A 26,500-nucleotide genomic window follows, 5' to 3' on the forward strand; every position below is an offset into this window, starting at 1 on the left:
AAGTTTTGAAGAAAAGAAAAAAAAACTGATTATGGAGGTGTCTACAAAAAATGCTAGAATGAAAAACATGTACAGCATATCTGATTAAAGCAAGCAGGCTAGGTGGCTCGCCGTGTACGCTCCGTTTCAAAGGAGATGCCAATAAATAATCACCACCACCACCACCACCACCACCACCACCACCACCACCACCACCACAACAACAACAACAACAACAACAACAACAACAACAACAACAACAACAACAACAACAACAACAACAACAACAACAACAACAACAACAACAACAACAACAACAACAACAACAACAACAACAACAACAACAACAACAACAACAACAACAACAACAACAACAACAACAACAACAACAACAACAACAACAACAACAACAACAACAACAACAACAACAACAACAACAACAACAACAACAACAACAACAACAACAACAACAACAACAACAACAATAATAATAATAAAATTCCGGCGTCTCAATTACCTGAAGTGCTGGGATTCAACGCGAATAGAAGTATCGGATGGTTAGCGGTCGACATAATCAAGAGACCTTTAAAGTATTCGTGAAAAAAAGCAGGAGAGACATCGGTAAAGCCGGCGTCGTTACATGCACGGGTTACGGTACAATATAAATATAGATGTTTTAATGAAGACGGAAAAGATCACTCTAAGATGTAGGCAGAACTCTAGATTGCTGTAGATGTAGTAAAACTTGATTAGATCAAGCAGGCTTAGAGGCAGCTTGTCGCCGCCTCCTTTAGGTCAGGACGCCAGTAAGTCACCATCATCGTGAAAGAAAACTTAGGAAGAATATTGCATATAGTCGTCACAGGCATCCGCAACTTTACAAGATGAATGAGAAACATACAGAACGCTAGAATAAAATGCATACAGTGACATATAGTTATCCCACACAGGCTAGACGGCTATTTGTCGCTATCCCAATTCAAAGGGTTGCCATTATGGATCATCATCGGGAATAGGCACGTTTTTTTTGTTTAGATGCAGAAGCATGGAAAGGTAAGCTAAATCAGAGCCGGCTATCCCAAAATCCCATATTTGTTACGCGAGAAGAATAGAAGACATGATAAAGTAAAACGAAAGAAGAGAGTTTGTGTCTGGAGAGGGTTGGAGTGGCTTCAGAGCATAATTGTGGCATAATTGTGGGGATAATGCTACGTCCTACTTTGATTAATTCAGGAAAGTGCAAAGTGCTCGAGCGGCTAGTCGCGCGGCAATTATGCGTGTATTAACCGAATTTTTTTCACACTCTGAAAAACACGTTTATATAGCACGTATTGAGCAACAGAAAGCTGTATCGGGAGTTTTTCAGGTTGCCCTTTTATTTTCTCAGTGACACCTATATTCTAATTATAGTACTTTAGATGTTCAATAATTATAAGACTAATTCTGTATTTAGGCGGAATGCGAAAATAATCTGAGTATCTCCAAGCGACGGCAAACAACATTACATTGGTTCTGTCCAGCTACGTGGCATTTGCATGTCTTTAAATCACGGTTTATAATAGTTGGGACACCCTGTACAGGAGGTTGTAGTATGCAAGACTAAACCATGCCTGTGATGCCCACATTCTCACGACAACACGCCTTTTAAAGGAACCACTGGCAGAATGAGTGGCGTCTCGTTTTCACTGGGGCGTCACTAAGGGGCACATTTCGACGAGCAATGCGAGTTTCAGATGCATTGGCACCAGCCTCTGCACCAGCGTGCTCGCCGACACGGCAAGCTGGTTTCGCCACATTAAGACGGCATCGCAGGAGAAGCACGCTTTGCAGAGCAAGAACGGCCGCCGTGCTCCGCAAGCCGACGCCGCGTGATCGCCGGGTTTGTTTGCGATGACGCACAAAGAAACGCAGCTCGCACAACCAAAGCGCGGTCGCCCGAAATTTCATTTCGCTCGAGACACGCCAACTCCAAGAGACGAAGGGTGCGCTTGGCGCGTTATGAAGTTGGCTGGCTGACGCTGTAAGCAGAGCACGAAAAAAAAATGGCTGTGGCTTAGCTAAGGTTAAGCCCAGGATGCGAAGCATACTAGCCTTTATTTTAACGCGACAGCGTTAAGGAGCTCGTGTCGCAGAAAAGCCGGTGTCGTCGGCGTCGGCTCAGGCGTGCGGCGCTTGCTCAGGCGCACATTTCGTTGTCGCGCCGAACGCTGCGTTGCTCGACGCGCACCGCGTCCGATGCGGGGCGCGACGCCGCGAGCGACGGCGGGAGTTGGAGCACCGGTTCTCCTCTGTCGTGACGTCACGGTGTCACGTGATTTCATGGTCACCGCCGCGCCTGAGGAGCTGGGTTGAGCCCTCGTAATATGCTTCGCATAACGTCGGCTCAGGCGTGCGGCGCTTGCTCAGGCGCACATTTCGTTGTCGCGCCGAACGCTGCGTTGCTCGACGCGCACCGCGTCCGATGCGGGGCGCGACGCCGTGAGCGACGGCGGGAGTTGGAGCGCCGGTTCTCCTCTGTCGTGACGTCACGGTGTCACGTGATTTCATGGTCACCGCCGCGCCTGAGGAGCTGGGTTGAGCCCTCGTAATATGCTTCGCATAAAATTGGAGGACGCTTAAGCTTCGCCTTCAAGAGTGGGACGCGATAGCGTTCCCGTCGACCCGCCAAGGGGTATAAGACAATGCGCTACGGCACAGCGATCACTTACGATGCGCCCCGCATCGGACTTAGCGCCCACCTATCACGCGGTGAGCGTCGAGCAACGCAGCGTTCGGCGCGGCAACGAAACGTGCGCCTGAGCGAACGGAACGAACCAAAGAACTCGGTGTCTCGGAGGGGAAACGATCTACGCCAGCCAAACGTCGCGATCGGCACGGGCAGAGAGATAGATAGTAATCTAAACCGGGAGCACGGCGAAGCGTCGTCAGAGGATAGGGAGTCCCGCGACGCGCCTGGCAGCGGTCCCAATGCGCGCGCGGCGCGCCTCCTGTCGGGGCAGCGCCGTACATTGAGAGGAGGGGGTCTTCTGTGTTTGCCGCAAGATGGCTCTGCGTGTGCGGAAAGCGCAGAAGAAATGCAGCGGAAACGCACTTCGCAACTCGTGTAATTGTGACTTCTGTACGTTACATGTTCATAATTACCGATATACACCGCAGTATAACTTTCCACGGCTCGTTTCGAAGGCAACACCGCATTCACTAGAGGCGCGTTTGCACCGCTTGGAAGCATCGAACTCGTGGCTGAGTGGTAGCGTCTCTGTCTCACACTCCGGAGACCCTGGTTCGATTCCCACCGGGCCAATCTTGGAAGTTGCTTTTTATTTATGAAGCGCCTGCCGTGATTTATCGCTCACGGTCAACGCCGCCGACGCCGACACCCGACGCCGACGACACCGGCTTTTCTGCGACACGAGCTCCTTAACGCTATCGCGTTAAAACAAACGTGCAGAGCAGATAGACGTACGTTCGCGCACATAGCTGGGGCACCGCTGCTTCTGTGCTTTTCGCAGGGAGGTCGTTGCAACATGGGCGCACTTCTTTCGTTGCGTAATGCACGCATGGTTGAGAGGCGAGCGGCTTGCGCTGGCGTTGATTAGAAGAAGTGCGCCGTAGCAGACGACGACTTCGAAAGAGCAGACGAGACTCGCAACGAGTAAGCGTCTCCCTTCGCCTGCGCCTCTCTCGGCGAAACCGGTGAGGCATGTGCTTTGTGTTGATAAATGGATTGCGAGTCCGCGGTCTACGGGAGAGGCCAGAATTCATGCTTGCTCAGAAAACACGGTTGCGACACGAAATGGTAAACACGCCGGCGATCACTCACACTCACACACACGCACACACACACACCACGCACGCACACACACACGCGCGCACACGGACAACCGGTCAACTTATTTCGTTTGTTGCGAGCTTTCGGGCAGAAACCATCACTGCCGCTTTGCTCGAATCTTGTTACGAGTTCTTGAATATGTAACAGCGTTATGCAATGTATTTTTCTTGCGGTTGCTGTTGCGGTGTTGCATGAAGAAGTCCGGCAACGCGAGCTCTAGGGTTCGTGGTCTAGCCCGAAGCATGCGGCTGTCTTCTCAGAGACGTCTTTAAAGAGAAGGAGTGGAGTCTCAGCTATCTGGCATGTTGCCCACTAAACAGATATTAACGATAAGAATGGATATTGCATTTTGAAAAGCGATCTCAAGAGTAAATCTGCGAACTTTTGCACAGACTTATCAAACAGACGATGACCATTTCTTGGGTGAGAAACTCAGCGGGGTGACCGCGTGACGAACGCTGAACTATAGCAGTTATACTTAGCGGCACCAACAAAACTGGTAAAGAAGGGGGTTCCACACTCTCGACCCCGTTTTTTCTTTCTCGCACATACGATGTCCTTCCCTGACACTATTTATCTTCGTCCACGTTCGTGCAAACAACCTATCTCGTCGTGTAGCCTAGGACTGACAAGAAGAAGGGCTAAGAAAGTTTGCTCGCTCGTGGACATCTCGAGTTGCCCGGGTAAGAAGCAGGGGTTGGGCTATTCGGGTAGAGTGTTGATGAATCCTTGCACGGTCACAGGAGGTCGCGATGGCTAGATTGAAAAAACCGCATATAATAAAAGAAGCGTTGGCAGCAGGGCGAGTGCTGACACGCGTGGCGGGACAAGATTTTTAAAGACGCAAACTACGCCTCGTAATTGCTTTCCCCGGTGGCGGGCGCGACGAAGCGCAAACACCAAGATGGCGTCTACGCAAGAAGAAACCCTCGTGTTTAACACGACGCCAGTCTGCCGGCGGCTGGTATGTATAAAACGAAGGCAAAGGCAGACTCTGAGGTCACTCAGGGTTGGCGGGATTGGTGAAACAAGTGACATCGGTTGTTGAGCCTGTCAAAGAAGGCCGGGTGTCGTTCTTCGGGAAAGAAAGAAAGAAAGGAAGAGAGAAAGAGAGAAAGAAAGAAAGAGCGAAAGAGAGAAAGAAAGAAAGAGCGAAAGAAAGAAAGAAAGAAAGAAAGAAAGAAAGAAAGAAAGAAAGAAAGAAAGAAAGAAAGAAAGAAAGAAAGAAAGAAAGGGGGCGTACGTAGCATGTAAGAAGCAAATATATGAGTGACTGCATCATTGGCGCAGAGGATGTGATGACAGAAACAAACTACGCGACTCCTTGACAGGTAATGCATCACATGCGTACTACTCGTGGCTCTTGAACTTCGGTCTTCTCGTACGATTGGTTGGGTGAAACCTGCGAACGGGCTCTGCGAAACCGTCAGGACGAAGCCGCCAGTGGCCGCGGCGGCTCAATGTCCGCGGCGTTGTTCTGTGACGCACGAGGAAGCGGGTTCGACCGCGGCCGCGCGGCAGCCGCATTCTGGTTGGACGAAAAAAAAAAAGTTTGGGTACCCTGCATGGAGTGCCCATTAAATAACGCAAGCTGTTTAACATGAATACGGTGCCCCCTCACAACGGCATATCTCATAATTAAAACGTGGTTTTGGGACGTAAAACCCCAAAACTATTTTTAGACAAATTTACCAGTGGTGGCTTCGATAACAAATTGGTACACTAACTATAAATTTCAATTAGGCCTGGGTATCCAAATTACACTTCTGGGGCAGGAAACAAATATCAGCCTAACCTCGCGTGGAAGCCGCGCAAAGACATAAAAGACCAAGGATGGGGATAGAAGCCACCTTGAAGTTCCTGGTTAGACTTGCACGTGACCTCTTCATTTTTGGAGCCTAAGGTGCTTCGCATCTCTGGAGATATAAACCACCATGCGAGGGCTGCGCATGCGCTGTCGATAGCTCGACAGCATGGTGGCGGTGTAAGCGGGCATCGAGCGTCTATATATATGCCACATTAAAAGGAACCTCTCGCCAACTTTGCTTTTGCTACAAACCAACCCTTTCCTGCAACATGAGCGAAACCAGTTTTCAAAGAGTACTTTACTCATCTAAATGGATCTAGTGTATTTTAGGATCATTTTGGGCGACCAACAAGATTTGCCTGAAGGCTTCCTGATAGATGATTATCAGTCATTGGAATCGCCTTCGAAACAGGGAGTCGACGAATAGACCCCTGGCCTGTTTGAGGTAAGCAAGTAACCTACACGACAGGCAAAGACGAAGGGCCGGGAAGATCTAAATTGGTGAAAAGGCCCGACTGTAGTACTCCCAGAGCTCTGATAAACACTAAATAATTCTCCTTGTAAGAGTAGCAGTGACTTCAGTTTTCTTCGAAGCTAACTCAAATGCAATCCTTGTTGAGCCTAACCTGCGTCGTCAGAGAGAAGGTGGACCGGCAGTTCCGACTCTGCTGCTCAGTATCCTTAGGCTTCGGCACGACTTCGTATACGTTTCTGCCGTTTGTTCCCACAGAGATTTTGCGCGTTGTTCCCATCAAAGTGGTCAACGAGTCTTCATTCCGCTCTCGCGAACAGATTGCTGCGGCTGGGCGGCGATTGATGTTCCGTGATTGTACTTTGCCGCTGTGGGACCCGAACGATTTCTCCATGTGTCGTTTGCATTCGTTGTCTCCGGACATACGGATGCACCTCCCGCCTGGGTTACCACGACGTGAACAGACCATGCTATACCGTTTGTGGATAGGCGTTGCCTTTACGAACTCGTATGCTTTCCTCATTGGAATGGCCTATAGCCCCATGTGCGACACATGCAACAACGATGAGACGCTCGCACATATTATCTGTGTCTGTGCGCGATATAGTGCCCAGAGACAAGTGTTGTGCAAAGTACTGGAAAAGTTGGACAATCGTCCACTATGAGAACTGAAAGCTTTAGGCTAGTGCTCCGAAAGAACATCTGCGTTGAAGGCCTTACTGGCGTTTTAAGGTTGCTGTGGTCCACGGGGATTCATGATAGACTTTAAGAATGCCGCCCCCTACCGCTCTATAGTGTACGCGCCGCTTTGTTTGTGCTCGTCTATCTTTTTCTCTATCTCCCCCTTTTACTCTCTTTCTCTTTTTATCACCCTTAACCCTTCCCCCCGTGCAGGGTAGCCAACCGGAACTACCTCTGGCTAACCTCCCTGCCTTTCTCTGCATTCTTCTCTCTCTCTCTCTCTCTTTCTCTCTCTCTCTCTCTCTCTCTCTCTCTCTCTCTCTCCCTCCCTCTCTCTCTCTCTTGCGCGTTGTTATGGTAACTGTTCCAGCCGATAGACATCATTTGTCCCCCGAGGCGACTAATGAAAGCCCGTGCCTCTTGTCGTACTTACTGTACGAGCATCAACACTATTTTGTCGACCACACATTATCCTATTATCCTATTACTTACTTTTCAGGTGTCGCTGTGCTTTTGGAAAAGGAAAACAGAAACATTCAAAAAAGCAGATTTATCTAAAGCACATATTGCTTCAGTCTTTTTTAAACCGATGTACATTGATTACACTTAACAAGACTGCATCCCTCGTATAGCAGTTTTAAAAAAACCCGTTTTGAAGAAAATGTCTGTAGACATTTTAAATTGTTTCTCGGTGGAACTGATTACCGTCGTTAAGTGTTCGACAGATATGTTTCCCGGAAGGTATATGTATAGCGCAACAAAGCACGGACACACACACAAAAAAAAACGAGGACGAAGAAAAGTGCTAACTATCAACAACGAAAATTTACTTCCGGAATCGATCATACTTATACCCCCAAGCAACCACGTGCACAGCGATGTTAACCACGGTGTCCTTGCTTTGTTACGCTATACTGATGATACATTTCAATGATGGCCGACTAAAAGCCCAAATCGCCACCCTCGTCGATGTTCACCGGAACCTTGGTGCGGAACGACTACTGACGCAGCAAAATATTACGCGAACTGTAAGCAGCACTGGTGGTACAATAGTAAACCCACGTGCGTGCTTTCTCACGAGGAAACATCTGTCTATAACACGGTGCCCTGCGTTTCCTTTAAACGCGTGTCGGCCTGTGGAAACGTAAGCTGAAACGCGACGGGGCAGACGTTACATACGCAGCCGAGCCGAAGCCCGAAGAGAAGACGGTAACGCGTGTCACCTGTCAGCGAGTATTTAACGGCAAAGGGGGGACGTGATTCCTTCTGCACAATGTTTCCAAATATAACCATGCGGTGCAAACGAATCCCCTGCTGCGAAAGCGTACTTGCCAACAACTAACAACTACGGAACAGCAAAACACGCATCGCGAGGCGAAGAATGGCACAGGAACGTTTCCGACGCGGCCGGCAGGTTCTTCCGATAAAAACGGGAAGAGTGACAGGAGCGGGCAAACACGAACCGGAAACAGCGAAGCTGTGGACGACACACGGAGACCACGTTTGGCGAATAAGAAAAGCTTGAATTCAATTCGAGCGGCGGAGAGGAAAAAGCACACGGTGGTTGTCGGGAAGGGATGACGGGTATGAAACGGTGAGTGGTGACGCGAACAGTCCGTATGCGGCGCTGGCCGAGTTTTGAAAAGTGTGGCAAACAAGGTTTCGCGCGGCAAGCAGACGAGGACAGTAGCGAAGATAAAAATGAGCAACGGATGCAGGTACCTCTTTGCTTGCCTTTGCGTTTTTGAGGCTACAAGAAGAACAGCTTGTCGTTCGGCGCGGGGATTTGATTTACCATTTACCGATTCGTCGTGGCCTTCTCGTGTAACGCGCGAGACTCAGCGTGCGTGGATCGATAGACTGGAATGCGTCTGCGTGATGCGGCACGTGTTCGTGAACAAAGAATGCAAGCGGCGAGGCAAAGGTTGTGGACGCTTTCGCTTAGGCTTCGATTTTTTTTTTCATAAAATTGACAAGAGAACGATGGGAACTAGCAGTGAAAATGCTCACATTTCTATGGATTGACATAAGGGTGGGATGTGAGACTTGCATAGTCGAGAAAAAAAGAGGTGGCTGAGTGGATAGATAGATAGATAGATAGATAGATAGATAGATAGATAGATAGATAGATAGATAGATAGATAGATAGATAGATAGATAGATAGATAGATAGATAGATAGATAGATAGATAGATAGATAGCCGAAAGAAAAAGATGGCAGGAAAGAACGCTGAAGTACAATACAGTTTTCCATCACCGACGAGCGAGCTGCACAATGGAGAACGGAACTAGTGAGTAACGGAACTTTAGGGATCATGTTTTTTCCCGGCCCACTAAATATTGCCCCCCACCCCCGTTTTTCTCTTGTTATTTTCTGAACACCTAGAACGACCTACCGCATAGAGCGTTCTTTCCACTTCGTTTCGCAGTTAAAAATGTTTGCATGAAATCTCAGACGTTTTTCTCTTCATTGCCTTGATTCATAAAGCTAAACCATGTCCAACGTAGACAAATAAGTAATATTTGTTGATTTTTGGACCTGCATCACCTGCAGAGGCATTAAAGCAGAGGTGGAGGTCGAGGGGGTGACCAGGAAATCTAACACAACGCGAATATTGTAAAGGTTAAACATTTAACGCACAATAAGGAGCGTCATTCGATAAAGAGGAAATAATTAATGACGGAAGGCTATTTAATTTTCCGATCGAACACATAAAGTAGGAATAATGGAAGATGTCGTTCTTAAGTGAAGCTTTTGAAGCAAGACTCTGTTTTCGAGATATCCCGTCTTTAAAACCAACATCGTTCACTGTAGGCATGGCTGAAACCGATAGTGCTTTCATACCAACTATGTAGCTTTAGAAAAAAAATTCTTTTTTATTGTAAAGATGCTACTTGTCACTGTTTTAAAGACTCCACACTGTGTCCCTGTTTTCCCCATTGTAGTGCCAGTTTTTCAGGAATCAAGACACCTTTTTTTATCAGGCATATTCTTTGGAAAGCTTCCAATGATATTTAGTTTGGCTTCATAAGAACAAAATATAGCCGGTATTTTGCAGGATCAAAATAGAGAAAGCGATATATTCCTGCTTTTGTTGCGAAAGTTCCCCCAGGCGCGTCGTCTGCTAACATCCTTCGAGAAGTGAGGAGGAGCTCTAGAAATTGAGAACTCAAGAGACTGAGACTGAAGAGGAAGCTTTTGCTCCGAGCCCCCTATCTAAATACATGGGAAATTAGAAATTGGTTTTCTCAGAAACCATGCCACCAAATTTGATGAGGTTTGTTGCATTTAAAAGAAAACGTTAAAATCTAGGGAGTGTTTGTTTCTAATTTTTGATTTAGCTCGTGAATTTTTTAATAGAAATTGGTGTAAATCGTGAATTAGAGAAAAATGAAATTATGAAGCTTACAACTCTTTAACTCAGCAATGAAAAATTATATCACAGTTCTGTAAATGGAACCTGATAGTACATTTAAAGGGCATATTATACATGCCTTTCAAGAAGTCACAAAGTCGTGAGTAGAACTTTTGCTGAACCCTCGTAAACAATGAAGCAGATTCACGTAAAATATAAATTGACGTATCAAATTTGTCCGCTTTGAATGCTCTAATGGATGCATTTACAGAACTACGATATCTGTTCTAAGTGCGGAGCTACGAATGTAGAAACTTCGTGCTTCTACTTTTTTTCAAAGCTACCAATTTTTGAAAACATAATAAAGAAGTTCAAACTCTAAATCGAAATTTAGCTTCCACCAGTCACTAGAACTTAACTTTTTTCTTTCAAATGCAACAAATTTTATTGAAATCCGCCATGGGGGGATCTCAGAAAAGCGTTTTTGCATTTCGCATGTATTTGAATAGGCGGCGTCGGAGTTGAGTTCGAGCTGAAGCTTCCTCCTAAGATCCTCCAGCACAGATGTTGAGAAAGGGGAGGACGAGACGTGTCTCTAAGATAACTTAAAAAAAACTTTTATTTGCTTTGTCTGGGTCGCAGACAGGAGAGAGTCAACGCACTCGGGGTGAAAAGAACCGACGAAAATTGCGCGTTTTCCTTGAAAATTTATCTCTTTTTTTATCTTGTTTCATCACTTCCGGGTGCCTACTTCCGGTTCCGCCTTGCCGGCTTATACGCCTGCTCCTCGTCGTCGTGCGAAGAAGCAGACCCACTTTCGCACGTTATGCGGGCGCAGGTCCTTAGGCGTTTTTTTATCTGCACTCGAGAGTTACTCCATAGAAAAAAGTGCCTTCGCCCCTTTGGCGCTTTGTCGAAAAGTGACCAGGAACGCGTTGTTTTATCCTCAAAATACTTGTCTTTGGGCAATGAACGAGGGCACAGGAGCGGGGTCCCGCTATCATATGAAGCCAGACGATGAAACCAAGGAAAGCTTAGGGCAAATTAGCACTTGTAATAATTGAAGCGTAGACATAGTAAATTAAAGGGAAGTCAAAACGGACGAAAGAAAAACAACTAGCCCCAGATCGCGGGTTCAAACTCTCGTCTTTGCACTGAGCGGGCTACGATCTTCCAAATTGCACTACTTTCCTGGGTATTTCGGCATGTGTACAACACGAAACATTGGGTGTGCTAACTAGCGACGCAACTCACGAGCTCGGCGGTGTGTGCAGAACGTAATTTCTATACCCTAGGGGTCAGCTGGTGCGTGAGGTTGGCAGAAGGCAACTGGCCAATGAGCCCTCGTATGCGACAGGTTGGTACACTTGATGCGGTACAGCCATTGTAGCGCATACAAAACAAACACACACAAAAGAAAGAAGACAGGATGAATGAAGTCTTACAGCTTCTAGAAGATCAGGAAAAAAAAAGTGTGTAGATTGTTGCGCACGCGTACAGGTTCATCACCAAAAAAAGGAAGGAAAAAGAGTAATTGCTTTCAAATAGAAAAACAGAAGCATCGATAACGGCCATCCGCGCCCATTCTCATGATATGACAGACCTCGAAACAGTTCGCGTCCTGTAGTGTATCTGTTTCCTCCCCGTAATTTTTAACGTAATTAAGAAGTGGCTCACACTTTCGAGCCATACAATGTGCGGGCGGCTGTGCGTCGCCATTAGTATTAATTAAAAGTTCCGTCTCCTCTGGCGAAAGCAGGGCCACTGGTGTCTCACGTTCTGGTCTTTGCGTTTGTTTCACGTGTACTGCAGTGTTTTCCTCGCGTTGTTTTACAGTTGCATGATGTGCCTTCGTCTTTTGTCTCATAAACGTGTCGCGGCATTAATGCTCTTGTCACGTCTGACGCGCAGAAGAATATTTTAAAGCTTTTTTACAGGCGACGTCTTCCATGAGTTACGTGGGTGTCGCGAAGGTTACGTTTGCAAAAATGCAGGTGTTCATTAAAGCCACGAAGGACGCGCCAAAACTTCGCTCTCTGAATCTTAATTGACACAGTTTCATAAAATTACGCTATCTGCATGTTTGCACTAGTCATGATGCTCTCAACTTCGCTTTTCACAATTCCTAAAGATTTCAATCTTTTTATATGCGTGCAAGATATATGAGGCCCTAAAATCGAAATTCTGCAGCCATCGGTCACTAGAATATCGTGTTTTGCTTTTGACTGCATCGCCTAACGACGATGAAAAGCTGAGGGAGTAGAGTTTTGTTCGCGTTATAAATTCATTTTTCTTCTCCGCGAAGTCGCACGCCTTTTGTCTGCTCCACTCCTCTAAACGTCTTCATTAAGTATAGAAAGAGGCCGACGTTTTTTTTTATTTCTTTCATAGTGACGTTGCTTCTTCGGCTTTCGGATATCTTTCGTCTTATCGTCGCTTCCAATGCGAGTTGACTAAAAAGAGCAGTTCACTTCGGTGGTTGCCTAATCCCCTACTCTTGCAGCCTTTCTTTCTTTTTCTTTTTCCAGCAACCTCTCTGCGAGCGCGCCTTCATTTATCATGCACATTGAAACCTCGTTTGAATGCGCCGAAGTTTCATAATATGCGCATGAATATGGGGCCTTACTTCACCCTTAACCAAACTAACGCTAAATACATAAAAAAGAAAGGAGATATGGACATTACCAGCTGCACGGAAAGCTGCTGTATAGGAAGACGGTATCGATTGCAGCTAGAATTTTTTCTTTTTTTCTTTTTGGTGCTAACTTTGAAGAAGATCTGGGTCTATTCTCGTAAATGAATGATGGTACACCTTGGCATCTTCCGTTCTGTGGTCTTTGCGTACTCTTCCATAGTAAAAGAACACGATACGAAGCTTCTGTGTGCATTATACAGGTCATATCTGCGGGCCTCCATATGTGACCTAAGTTTTTTCTCTCTTATACTCCATAGGGGCAGAGGCGTGTCGGAATCAGGTCACTACTTGATTTATTGCTGCTTGGTAGAGCCCCTTTTCCCACGATATACTTCCGGCAGCTCGAAATCAGCCGTCGTTTTTGCCGTTCGTCCTGTACGCTCACAAACTCTTTATAATAACTAATAACAGTGAGTTTCGTCTAACCATCAGCAAAAGTGTAGCCAGCATACCTGACTGTAAACAGGTGTATGACTGTCGTGCATGCCCAATGTGGGATATTGGCCAAAATTGAACGTTCTCCAGCAAACAAAAAAAAAGACGAATAAATTTTTTGAATGCTGGGGCTTTACGTGCCTAAACCACCATATGATCATCCGGCACCCTGTTGTGGGGGACTCCGGATAATTTTTACGGTGCGGTCTGCTAACGTGCACCAATATTTAGCTACACACGAGAGTTTACGCTTTTCGTCCCCGATAGAAACATGGTTGCCACCGCCGGGTTCGAATCCATGACCTCGAGCTCAACAGCGCTACGGTGTAGCCACTGAGCTACGTCATCGGGTCCGGACAAAGGCGAGTTTAGAGTAACATTTGCACGTTGTCACGTGCGCATAATCAAATTTCAGACGTGGCAAAAATAAAGATAAACGAGGTAACGCTATTCTCAGCACCTCTTAGTTGTCCTCACGCCTTACTCTGTCGCTAGGTTGGGCACTGCACATTTTCACTGGGTGCGTTAGAAAAAGGAATTACCTATTAATAACGAAAAAAAATGACAAAAAGGATGAACATATGAAGTATGGAATCACGAAAAGAAGGAAGTGACAGCGCAGGAATGTAAAGGGAATAAAGAATAGACAAAGAAGGAATAGGCAATGTGTCTCATCCTGATAGGAAGCGTTATGTACCTTAACTTTTTTCTTTTCCGGCCTCTAGAAGGTTTTCGTTTTCTCAGGTGGCACGGTGACCTCCTCGCGCGATTACTCATCAGTTCATGTAGTGTGCATCAGCACTTCTCGGTTCTTCACGTCCCGGTAGTTCAGCGTCCCACCTGAGGAGTACCACACTACCACTCACCCTCTGAGAAGGTTCAAGAAACAAAAAAACTAACGGGAATAAAGACAGAGATGGAAATAATGAAAAAAATAACCTTGCTGTTGTTTTTTACCATGCGCAGAGCGTGCTTACTTAAAACTCACCCATTTCTCTTTTTTTGTTGTTGTTGTTTCCTGACTTTCCACTCCTTTTTTTCCCCTCTTCAGTTGCCACAAGATGGCGTCTCGGGCAGAAGTGCTCCCGTCCGCCTGATTACCGCCTGTCGTGTCCGTCGCGTTGTCGCCGTCGGGCGTCGCGTCGCCTCTCTTTCTCGAAAGTGAGTCAGGGCCGTCAATCTCTTTTATTGTTTCCGGGACGACAGGGACGTGCCCCAATTAAAAGGGAATTCCCCCGCGGAACAAGTCGCTTCCTTCCTTCCCACCATTGTATGCCTCACCCTCTGTCATTTCCTCCCATTGCCGCGTGTGTCTACGTCATCGCGGCCGTGTTCGCATCCGCCGCTACCCCGTTCTATCGCGAACTTCATTTTATCTGGTGTGTCTACCGTGGAAGCTGCAGTTGCCTCGCCGTTTCTTCTTATTGTCTTTTTTTCGCATGGTGAAAGGGAGGGATATGCATGGATTCTCGTCTGTCGTTCGCCAGCTCCACTTGTAGTTGTAGCTTGTCTTGAGTGCCTGTTCTATAAATCAGCGCGCGAAAGGTATTTTTCTAAAAGGTCCTGTCGGCCCTTGCACTGCTTTACTTGCGCTGTGCTGACGAACCGTTACGTTACCATGAGTTTTATTTCATGAGAAATTGTAATGCTGGCAAACAGACGAACCTGCCTAGACGTACCTTGGAGCCTGACTAAAATGGCATCTCTCTGCGAGGACTACGCTCCCCTTGTAGGCTGGTAAAAATTAGCGTTGCGTATAACCATTCCGTGTAGATTTTATGGCGAAGCTTTTTGACGAAGCTTCTGACGAAGGTCATTCGTGCACTGAACGTGAGCACCAACAAACAGTCTTGCACGTATCACTAACGCCAGTGAACCTAAGTTGTACGTAATAAGCAGATTAATTCCTACACATAACATGGACACTTAACATCGGCTCAAAAGCGTCTCGAAAGCGCACCGACATCTTGTAATGATACTGCGTATTATACTCAACAGATGGTTTGATTTACTTGATTTTCTTCGATTCAGCCATTGACACTGGGCGTGTGCCCATCCATGGCCAATCGTCCGGAATGAGTAGGTGACACTGCGACAGAGAATGTACAGAACCCTTAAGTGTAGCTAGATATGTGTCGCATTTTTCTGTTCAGCACCATTTTAGCCTCGACATGCGTCATACATCGGCTTCGTCCTAGGGACATCGCTACGAAGGCGACATCGCTACGGACATCGCTACATTTTTCTGTCAAAATAAACATTCATTCAGTCAAACATTCATTCATTCAAGATGGTCCACACTGCCCATCCGCTTGACTCGGGTTTTGCATTTCGGAATTGCTTGCGAACGGTGATGCTCATAAACTTAAAAGAATATGCAATGGCTTGAAACTTGTGACCTTTGAGGTGCATAAACATAGACGTTGCCCCCTTGATTACATTGTTCCCGGGATGAACGCTAACACAATTGTGGTCGTAGCCGTTATGTTTATGGCTTTTAATTCACTGATTCACTAAAGCTTTGCTTCACATTGTTTCTCAGATATGTGTTGGATCTGCACAACTTTTTTTTTTTCACTTAAGTCTGTACGGAAATTTACCTAACGGTTTAGCAGGACGCCTGATATGTTACACAGACACCGCCCAGATGAATAGCCGGCGCTTAGGGTCTGTACAGAAGTAGCACGTCACGCGCCCAGTCTCTCGTTATCCAGTTAGGAACAAAATTAAAACTGGGCACTCAAAGCACTATGTCGCAGCACAACCGGAAAATGAATGGTGATCTCCCTAATTTTACTCCGATTATTACTAAAGCGTCTCTGAAATTAATATAATTGCGTAATTGATAAGTTCGGTACATATGGTTTTCATTATTAGGGAATAAAAAAAAGAGCAGTTGATTGGTCACCACTCTGCACTCTGTACAAGGGGACGCAGCTCCTGTAAGCGTGCCTTAAAGCTTGGTACAGCAAAAGCAACTCTGGGTCACCGGGCAATAATTTTCCTTCGATCACACACACACACGCACACACACACAAAGAAAAAGAAATTGTTTCTCCTGTCAAGCTGGCTTTCTTTCTGTAAGGAGTGCAGAAAGGTGGAGTTCTCTTTAAATTTTATTAATTCGTTTTTTTTTAATTGAGCACCACGGGCTGTGTGTGTATTACCTCAAACCACTGCACTTCTCTTGGGTACAGATAATTAAAAAAACACTTTTCAATTCTCGCCATTGATACGAGGCTGGCGTAAGTTAAGGTCACAGAACGAAAGAACCTTTGTTATTTCGTGCGTCGCACACTCCACATGACGCGGTTTCTCGTGAGAGATTAATGGCGCTTTTTTCAGCGCTGTGCCACCGTTAATTTGCATTTCCTTTTCAGTCTTCATTAATACAATCTCTCCGCCTTCCGTTCTGACTTTAATTAATTTCAGCCGGCACTCAACATCTCCGTTTCTTGGTCATGGCTTTCTGCAGCACCTTCTTGCTGACACGAGCACAAAAAAAAACAAAGCAAGGTAGAAAAAATTACCTCAGTCGTCAAAGAAATTTGAATTGTGGATCTATGGGCGTGCATGAGATTTGATTTCGGCTTCGTATTCCGCGAGTTTCTCTTTTTCGTCAGTCATCAAAGAGAAATATGATCCTTGCGACATAATTGTCTAGCGAAATATGTACGTACCTACTCGTAATCAAAATTTTCTCCTTTATTTTCTATCTTTCATTTACGAACAGCTCCTGCGAAACCTTCTTTGCTTTATAGGCGAGCCTCACTGATCAACCGAGATGCTTATCCTGGAGAATACGCGTCTGGTTCAAGTAAGAAGTAAGTTTTCAGACAGCGCAGTAAGAGATTTTTTCTATCCGCTGAAAAGAATTATCAGCACTAACTGACAAGATTACCTAAGGATGTCGGAATGACTGTATAAATGCTGAGTAACCAATTTTATTAGTTAACCAACTTTTTAATGAAGTACTCATTGAGCAGGAGAAGGATCTGTTCTATTCGTTCTGATCTTGCCTGTGATGGTGTTCTGTTGTAGAAAAAAAAGCAAGAAAAGAACATGTATTCTCTACGTTCCATATGCGTATGTTTTGCTTTTTGAGGATAAGTGCAAATCTGCTTTCGTCGCCACGACGTTCAAAGAAAGGATTGCATTGCGCTTGCTTGGGAGTTTTCTGTATTTCTGTCTTAACTATTTTACGGAGGAAAATAAGGAGCTTTCGCTACGGGGCGGCGATGAGATCTCATATAAATATTCCCCTGAATAATTTCAGCAAATCCCTGGTAACATATATAATTACGTCACTGCCTGCCTGCCTGCCTGCCTGCGTGCTTGCCTTGCCTGAAAAGAGAGCGAGTAAGCACGCAAACGAACAAACAAATGAACGGAACAAACAAACAAACAAACAACCAAACAAACGAACGAACGAACGGAACAAACAAACAACCAACCAAACGAAGTAACGAACAAACAAGCGAAAATTCAGTGGTGATTTAGCAGTAAATGCGAAAGAAATGCGTTAGCATTATGTCGCAACAATTTGATGTTCCGATCCATGATCTAAACGGCTTTCACGACATCGAATATTGTTCTTCAGGAGCTCACTCGACACACTTCACTCCTCGCCCTTTCGAGGAACGAAGTGCAACTCATGGTGGTTCGGAGCTGACCACCGTCATTTGCCCAAACACGTACATACATACATACATACATACATACATACATACATACATACATACATACATACATACATACATACATACATACATACATACATACATACATACATACATACATACATACATACATACATACATACATACATACATACATACATACATACATACATACATACATACATACATACATACATACATACATACATACATACATACATACATACATACATACATACATACATACATACATACATACATACATACATACATACATACATGTACACACAGGCTCTTTAAGCTCTACCTTTAAGTTCTACGTTTGAGCTCTACCTCTGCCACGTGACCAGCTTCCCACACTCCACACACATACATATTTTCCATTTTGACACTCCTAATGCTAACACATTTAAAAAGTGAAGCAAGCAAGCAAGCAAGCAAGCAAGCAAGCAAGCAAGCAAGCAAGCAAGCAAGCAAGCAAGCAAGCAAAGCCGTCTGAAAAAACTTCGCCGTACGCTCTTTCCACGCGTATGGATTTTTCTGCTAAAATTAGCAAAGCGAACTCTGGCGCTGCGATTATTCGGCGACGTTGGGGATCACGGCTGGCACAGGGATTCGTCTAAATCTTCGTGTTTGTGGCTTCGGACGTTCTTGTGACGTTATTTATCACGCTTCACATAAAAAACAAAATTAAGGAGTCATGGTTTTCTAAGCACAGAAAGGCAATTCTTCTCCGCCCACATACACTATCTTTGAGAATCGTTGCAATATTTTGCCGAAAACTGATCCATTTACAAGGTCACAAAAGCCGCTTATAGCCAGAAGGACGATGTTTAGGGAAATCCACGCATTGTCCTTCATTACCTGCGCCGGCTTAATCGTTTACACTGACAGCTCCCGGCGCCACGACGCCTTGTTTTCTTAACCGAATGGGAAGGGAAGGGGCACGACAGCCCTTGCCGCGCAGCCATGTCAGAAGGAGTTGTGAAACCAACATCAGCGGTCGCCTGTATGAGTATGACGCGTGTAATCTAAAGCTGGCGCAGCATCGTTTCTTACATGGCTCAGAAAATCGAAAATAAAGCTTTCAGTTCACCTCGAATCGAGCTGTGGAGATGCTGTGGGCTTGCCCGTGGGGGGTTGGGGGGGGGGAGGAGAGGGGGGCGACAATATACAGTTTGAACGGCAGCGCAAACCACACACATACGCAGAGAAGAAGGGACACGAAACAGTATTATACTCATAGGGCTTCACACTGCTTGTCGCTTCGCCCATGGCATCAGCGTTTTAAAATAAGTTCTACAGACACACTAAAGAACGTACTCACCTTTATACATATAATAAAATACAACCTGCTAAAAAAAAGAAGGAAAGCTGGGAATGGGGTGGTAGTGTAGGGGGATGAGTTATTAATTCTTGCGCAGCCCTCTCCCTGAATGGAGTGGGCCAACGATGCAAAAAGAGAAAAAGAAAAGAAAAGACGTGCAAGCGTATCACACATGCTCGGTCCCCCAAGCGGCTGGCTGTACGCGTACGATGCTAATGATGGTGGAGAGACTAGAACGCACGAAGATATAAAGACCATCAAGTAACCGCATGATATAAAAACTAATGTCTAAGCCCACCGAGCAATCTGAGGGGCGGAACGCACATATGGCTACATACGACGGGTATAATGAGTGTTTTTCTCGTCGCCGAATGATTCGCGTGTCTCGTACGCAATCATGTTGCTCGTAGCCGGCTTCGTCGCGGTCGGACCGCTTTCACCTCGCTTCTCTCCATTGGTGGTTGCGTTACCACACGCCGAGAAACGCTCTACTTCCATCGTCTTTTTCGCAACGCACCATTCTTGTTTTTTTTTTTTGCTTCGTCCTATTTTATGATCGTCTGCCTGCATCTGTTCTCTGAGAGCTTAGCACTTCTTTTCGCTGGTCGTTGTTGCTACTGTTAGCCTATGCTCGCGTCTTTTGCTTCGTCCTATATTATCCTTGTCTGCCGGCATCTGTTCTCCGAGAGCTTAGCATTTCTTTTAACTGGTCGTGGTTGCTAGTGTTAGCACATGCTCGCGTCTTTCGTCTTCTGTTGCTGCGTAGTTTATAACTTTCATAAAAAGAATCGCTGGAGAGGAGACGGTCGTTAGGGAGAGAAGTTAACGGGCGGGTTTAGTCCCACAGTCTTTCACCACCGTTTCGTAACGAGATTACATACATAACAGGGATTCCACAAGTACGGTGCCTATATTCCCAAGGAAGCGCGTAGATTCCCTGTTAAGATGAGTATGTTATCATATAATACTTTTTTGCGGTTTGCATGGTGTACGATTATGAATGCTTTTCGTCTCTCCTAATTTTGTACCAACCATAAGGCGCTTTATACGGGCTAACGAGATCTTGAGTAACTGGCTGTCTGTAATGGAAGATAGCAGATTAATACACGATGTAGCTAGTCGTCTTCGAACGAACGTTTTCGGTAGAGGCGTTCAGCCGCTGTTGTTGCTACGGTGCCTGCTGGAGGTGAACGCTTCGGTGTGCTGTGAATTCGAAACTTATTGGGCCTTATGATCCAGTTGTCTGAATTGATCGGAGGAAGAGGGGATAGAATCGTACTAATGAAGAAAAAAAAAGAGAGAAAGGAAATGAGAAAGAAAAAATGCCAACTGTTTGCAGTTATGGGTTCACGGCAAAAGGACGATGACGTTGTGCCTCTGTCAATACTGCGTGTTTGCACTGACGTCATCGTGGTCGCCATCTTGGGGCATTAACAGGTCGAGAAGCTGCGTAACCAAGAGACGGGATGGCGTGAAACGCGCGTTTGCGCTCAACTAGGAATCGACGATAGTGGTATTTCAGTGAAGACGGTCGCCGTCAAAAAAAAAAGCAAAGCAATGTACTTGTGATACAATGGCACACTGACATCTTAGTGGCTGCCATGTTTAGGGCATTGGCATGATGAAGGCCTGCATCCGTGACGTAACGCAAAAGGCGTCTATTTAGATTGCTTGTTCTGACGTCATCCTAGCCACCCTGCACCGGCACGGTGAGAACCTGGGTCCGCGACGTCACGCGAAAGCTATCGATAAAATTATCGATAGCTTTAGTACTGACGTCATCGTAGCCGACATGCTGGTGCAGCTGGCACGGTGAGTAGCTGCGTTCGTGAGATGTCACGTGAAAGCTATCAATAGCAAAGCGTCCTCTTCCAGTCTACCGCTTCCGCGCGACACCTCCTGTGGTCGGCTGGGTGCCTGTTCACTCTGAACCGTGACGTCACTCGCGCAGGTCTAAATGTGTTCACTTCATCGGCGGACGCGGAGGCGGTACTTGGCGTGAACATACTTTTTCTGTGGCATGATCTTTACGGGAGTGTCGACCTTCGTGCCGGCTACATCACAGTAAGAGAGCGCATATATTTTATGTCCCAGATAAAATAGCAGCGCGTCGCCAGTGGCTGTGGCGACGCGCTGTTAAGCACGAGGTCGTGGGATCGAATCGCGGCCGCGGCGGCCGCATTTAAATGAGGGCGGAATGCGTGAACGCCCGTGCGTACCGTGTATTCGGTGCACGTTAAAGAACTCCAGGTGTTCGAATTAATCCGGAGTCCCCCATAACGACTTGCCTCATAATCACATTGTGATTCTGGCGCAGAAAACCCCAGAATCAAAATTTTATGAAATTATAATATGGTGTGTAGTGTGTGTGTGTAGTGATTTTTGAAGGAGAGGAAGAGAGAAGTGCAGTGCCTTAACTGTCTCTCAGAGGAGGACACTTCAACAGCACTGCACAGGGAAAGGGGAGTGGGGAGAAAAGGATAAGGGAGAGAAGGAAAGGAGGGCGGAAGAAAATAACGATAAGGTTGAAGAAGCAATGCGGGGCTTACAGCCGCGCTCTCAGCTGCGTGTCAGAACAAAAGTCAAGTAGGGCAGGAAGCACTTTCTTGACAATGGAAGGGTGGGCTGCCGGAAAGAGAAGTGCTCCCTCCGAGTCACAGGGCAGTCCCACACGACGGTATGATGCGAAGAGCGCAGTGCGCTCAACATCGAAGGCCGGGCAGCGGAGCAGAAGGTGCTCAAGCATCTCCTCCTCGCAAATTATAATACGCAAAAGGCGCCGGCTGCCATGAGGTCCGAGTATCGGGTTTCAATCCCTAAGCACTGTAACCTACTGCACGCCGATAGTTCATCCGCCATAATTTCATACAAATGACGTCACGAGTGGGAGGACCAGCTGAGCATGTCGGTCGAATACTTGCGCTTTTCGTTCCTGACTGGCTGACGCCTTCCTTGAGTTTGGCTGCATTGTACGAATTAGGTGGGAGGATCTATCGCAGGTTTTGATTCGCTGCCCATCGGTCCCTCGGGCAGAACGGCGGTTCTCCTTGAAAATGATTTCTAACTGCCATTCGATGCGGCTCGGTGCTAGCGAAAGTAAACAAACGCGGCTGCACGCAAGAAAAATCCCTATTCTTTATTTCCATTTTATTTCGCAGCGTCGGACTCCGAAGCAATTCATATCTGTTTCCTTCTGTGTTTCCATGTTTTTTTTTACTTTAAATTCGAATCAAGCCAGGAAATGTCCCTAGGGGAGTCATTTTTCTTTAATATCATCCTCACACTTTGCATAAATATCTCTTGGCCCTCGGGAGCATGACAGGAGCATGAATTCGTCCCTTTTCCTTAAGCACTATTTCAGCAGAATGAGATTTGTATAAAAGGCTTTGAAGTAGTTTGTAGGTTTTCTCAAGGTTTAGAAAAACAAATCACGTTATAAAGAGAGGAAGAATGAAAGACAAGCTTATTGTAAAAATTTTAGAGTTGAGACGAAACGATTATTCCTGACTTTGTCACCTTTTCGCCCTTCTAGAAGTTTTCACGATCCCTTCCGATATTTAATGTAGGAAAACAACTGGAAATGGCAAAGTTTTTTGTTTGACTTCTTTGGGGTTGTTTTCGATAGCTTGCGGCATCAGCTTGAGATGATGGTCGTGGCGCGTATTTGTATAGAGCCTAAGGAAGTGCGATGTATCACTCCATTGTATTTATTCTTTGTTATTTTTGTTTTGCTTGTCACGTGCTTACGCATTTTCTTGTTTTTTTTCCCTGCACTTCTGCCCATCATGCAAGGGCCCCTATAATGCCTGCAATATTTCCTAAATAAATAAGTAAATAAAAGATGTGCACCATTAATAAAGTGAAAATAAGACTTCCACCCAATTGTAGCATTTGCTACGAATGAAAGACATACGGGTTCCTCGAAAGAAAAGCCTCGCAGTTGAAGAAAAATTCGTCCTACTCCGGGACTCGACCCGGGACCACCGCCTTTCCGGGGCAGCCGCTCTACCATCTGAGCTGGAATTACACGATAGTGTGGGAAACGTGGAAGGAAATGGTAGGGTTAAAGAGAACATGCATGCTAAAGAAATCTAGAATCTATTAGGAAAGTGGTGGGCAGAATTCCAGAGGGAGAGTATAGCTCGAAGTCTAGGGTAGTTAGTTTGGGGGAAAAAAAATAAAAAAACTCGCGGTAACAAAAACAGTCATTTTCGGTGGAATATTGGTTAGCGTTTAGAAACACTGTTGCGAGTTCATGAAAGGAAACGAAGAAAAAGACGGTACAGATCTCACGCACTGTCAGAATCAGTGTTATGCAACGTATTTTGCAGGTGCCCAGATATCCGGCATTGTTTAGGGTTCCGAAAATTGTTACCAGGTGAACCAACGTGTTTGTGCAAATTGAGGAGCTGTGTGTGTGTGTGTGTGTGTGTGTGTGTGTGTGTGTGTGTGTGTGTGTGTGTGTGTGTGTGTGTGTGTGTGTGTGTGTGTGTGTGTGTGTGTGTGTGTGTGTGTGTGTGTGTGTGTGTGTGTGTGTGTGTGTGTGTGTGTGTGTGTGTGTGTGTGTGTGTGTGTGTGTGTGTGTGTGTGTGTGTGTGTGTGTGTGTGTGTGTGTGTGTGTGTGTGTGTGTGTGTGTGTGTGTGTGTGTGTGTGTTTGTGTGTTTGTGTGTTTGTGTGTTTGTGTGTGTGTGTGTTTGTGTGTTTGTGTGTTTGTGTGTTTGTGTGTGTGTGTGTGTGTGTGTGTGTGTGTGTTTGTGTGTTTGTGTGTTTGTGTGTTTGTGTGTGTGTGTGTGTGTGTGTGTGTGTGTGTGCGTGTGGATCGCAAGCGTATAAGTGCCTGCGACGACGCCAGCACGATGACGACCACGTCGAAGACGATCGCATGGCAGCAAAGACATATTTATGTCGGCCGTTCGACGCTAGCTTACGCCGTGGCGATGCTTGGGTTACACTTGGGTACAGTGAACGAGCGTAAGCGAGAGGAACAGGGATTGTGACGTCACCAGCAACTACGTTTTATGCGATCGTAATCGGCTATGTCATGTGGTGTACATAAAAGCGACGATGGCTTTTGCACTTGAGCGAAGAAATGTTAAAACACGATTAACTTGGGCGATCATGAAGTTGAAGCTACGTGGCAGTTTCTGCGCAGCGTCAACTGCTACGAGGAAAGTGCTGAGGAAAGCGGGCCGGTTCCGCAGGTAGTGCAGTCTTACATGACGCCTCAAAGCACGAGCTGTCACAAGGAAAGAAGGCCAGAAAATGACACGTGGTGCACGTGCTCAGCGTTTCAAATAGCTGGTTGCCCTTGGAACGTGAGAAGTATGCGCATGATCGTGGTCTAGTCAATCAATATAGACACACTTGCGTGGAGGACAAGGAAAAATAGTGTTTTAAGGCGGGTTAAAAAATGTCAGTTAGGTCGAATATAAACGCTTTCTTCTTCTACTTACGAACACACTACCAGTGAAAACATAGCTGAGCAAGAATGGTGTGTTCGTACCCTAGACGACAAACTGTCTACTCCGCGAAAAACGTGAGACAATTGAGCATGTTTTCCTAGAATGCTGGGACCCTATCTTTCACTGGGAGATTCTACAGGTGACTATTAAGGAAGGGCCACCACTCGGTCCGTACGGCATCAGGGTTCTGCCAGCTGATTCCACGGAAATGCTCATTGGCCTCCACAGCTTGTGTGAAACATGTATGAATTTCAGCCATGCTGATGTCATTGTACGCTCAGTACGTGATCATTTCATATAAAGTGTTGTGAAGTGCAGATAAGTGTATAGGGCGCTGCTTGAACCGCCTGATTGAATTACACGTGTTTGATTACCCAATTGTATTGAAGAAAGTTTTAATACAGTTGTTTCGCCAAATACCGACTGACTCGTTTTAGCAACTGTACTCTGGTTTGTTTTCTTGTAACCAGCAATAAAAAAATGCCATCATGACCCAGTAGTTAGAGCACCGCATTGCTGTGCTTGACGGCAGAGTTTCGATTTCACCATCGGTCAAGCATTATTTTCTTTTTAGGAAAGCGAGGCGAGGCAGAAGCCTACGTACCTACCTGTCGCAAAGCACCAAGAATAAGGCAAGGAATGGCTCGCAGTAAAAATTCTGGAAAGCGCTGGGAAGGCAGCAGAAAAGGTGCGAGTGGGAAATGCCGGGGAAAGGCAGTATTGTAAGGAAGACTGGCGCACCGAAAAACAAAAAAGGAAAGGCTAAAATCCATTGGCAACGGATCGAGAACGATACGATAGTGGCAAGTAAGTGACGGAAAGAAGCGGGCATTAAAAAGAGGGTGTGCAGGATATACAAGGTGGCTGCGGAAAGAGAGTAAGGGAGGACAGTAATTAAAATTTAGCGGAAACCATTAAGGCCATGAACGAGCGATTAGTTTACATCTCCTTGTTTTGCTGCTTTGTGTGTCGTTTCTCTAACCGTGTACGGAAAGGAAATCATGAACATTTTCGAGGCAATCGGTGGTAAGACGCCGTCTTCTTTTTGTTTTCTCGTTCTGAAGTCTCTGCATCCGGTTCTTGGGATATTTGGTTAACGTATACCACCCGCCATTTATGGAAAGCTAAAGCTTACCGTTAAATCTAGGGTGCTTTCGCTAATGGGGACTGCTGATTTTGTGATCCTTTATTACTGCCACTTTTTAACGGTACCATTTATAGCACCGATTTGATTCGGCCATTTCTTTCTTCTTTTTTGTTTCGTTGTAGAAACGCTGCGCCTACTTATTTCTGGCAACAATTCACAAGAACTCACGTTCGTATATGTAAAAAGAAAGAGAAGAGGCTAGACCTAAATGATATTGAAGGAATCAATAATAATAATAATATTTGGGGTTTTACGTGCCAAAACCACTTTCTGATTATGAGGCACGCCGTAGTGGAGGACTCCGGAAATTTTGACCACCTGGGGTTCTTTAACGTGCCCCTAAATCTAAGCACACGGGTGTTTTCGCATTTCGCCCCCATCGAAATGCGGCCGCCAGGCCGGGATTCGATCCCGCGACCTCGTGCTCAGCAGCCCAACACCATAGCCACTAAGCAACCACGGCGGGTAGAAGGAATCAAATGAAGCGTTCTGCACAAAGTGAAACCACGTGGTATGCCGGAAGCAAAAATACATAAAAAAGAAAACAAAATAAAGAAATTGAGAAAACAGTAATGATTGTGAAGCTGAAGACAGCAGCTAATCACATTGCAGTATCGTCTAGCCGACCTA

General features: G+C 45.9%; 1 protein-coding gene across 2 annotated transcripts in view; it reads left to right on the forward strand.

Moving 5' to 3' along the window:
- LOC135912699 (uncharacterized) overlaps window positions 1-26,500 on the forward strand; it is a 347,304-nt gene that overhangs the window by 17,372 nt on the left and 303,432 nt on the right. For both annotated transcript variants that reach the window (XM_070525684.1, XM_065445214.2), the window contains exon 2: window positions 14,306-14,415. The gene's annotated coding sequence lies outside the window, so the exon portion shown is untranslated. The remainder of the gene's footprint in view (window positions 1-14,305; window positions 14,416-26,500) is intronic.

This window comes from Dermacentor albipictus, chromosome 9, assembly GCF_038994185.2.
Source record: "Dermacentor albipictus isolate Rhodes 1998 colony chromosome 9, USDA_Dalb.pri_finalv2, whole genome shotgun sequence".
NCBI lineage: Eukaryota > Metazoa > Arthropoda > Arachnida > Ixodida > Ixodidae > Dermacentor > Dermacentor albipictus.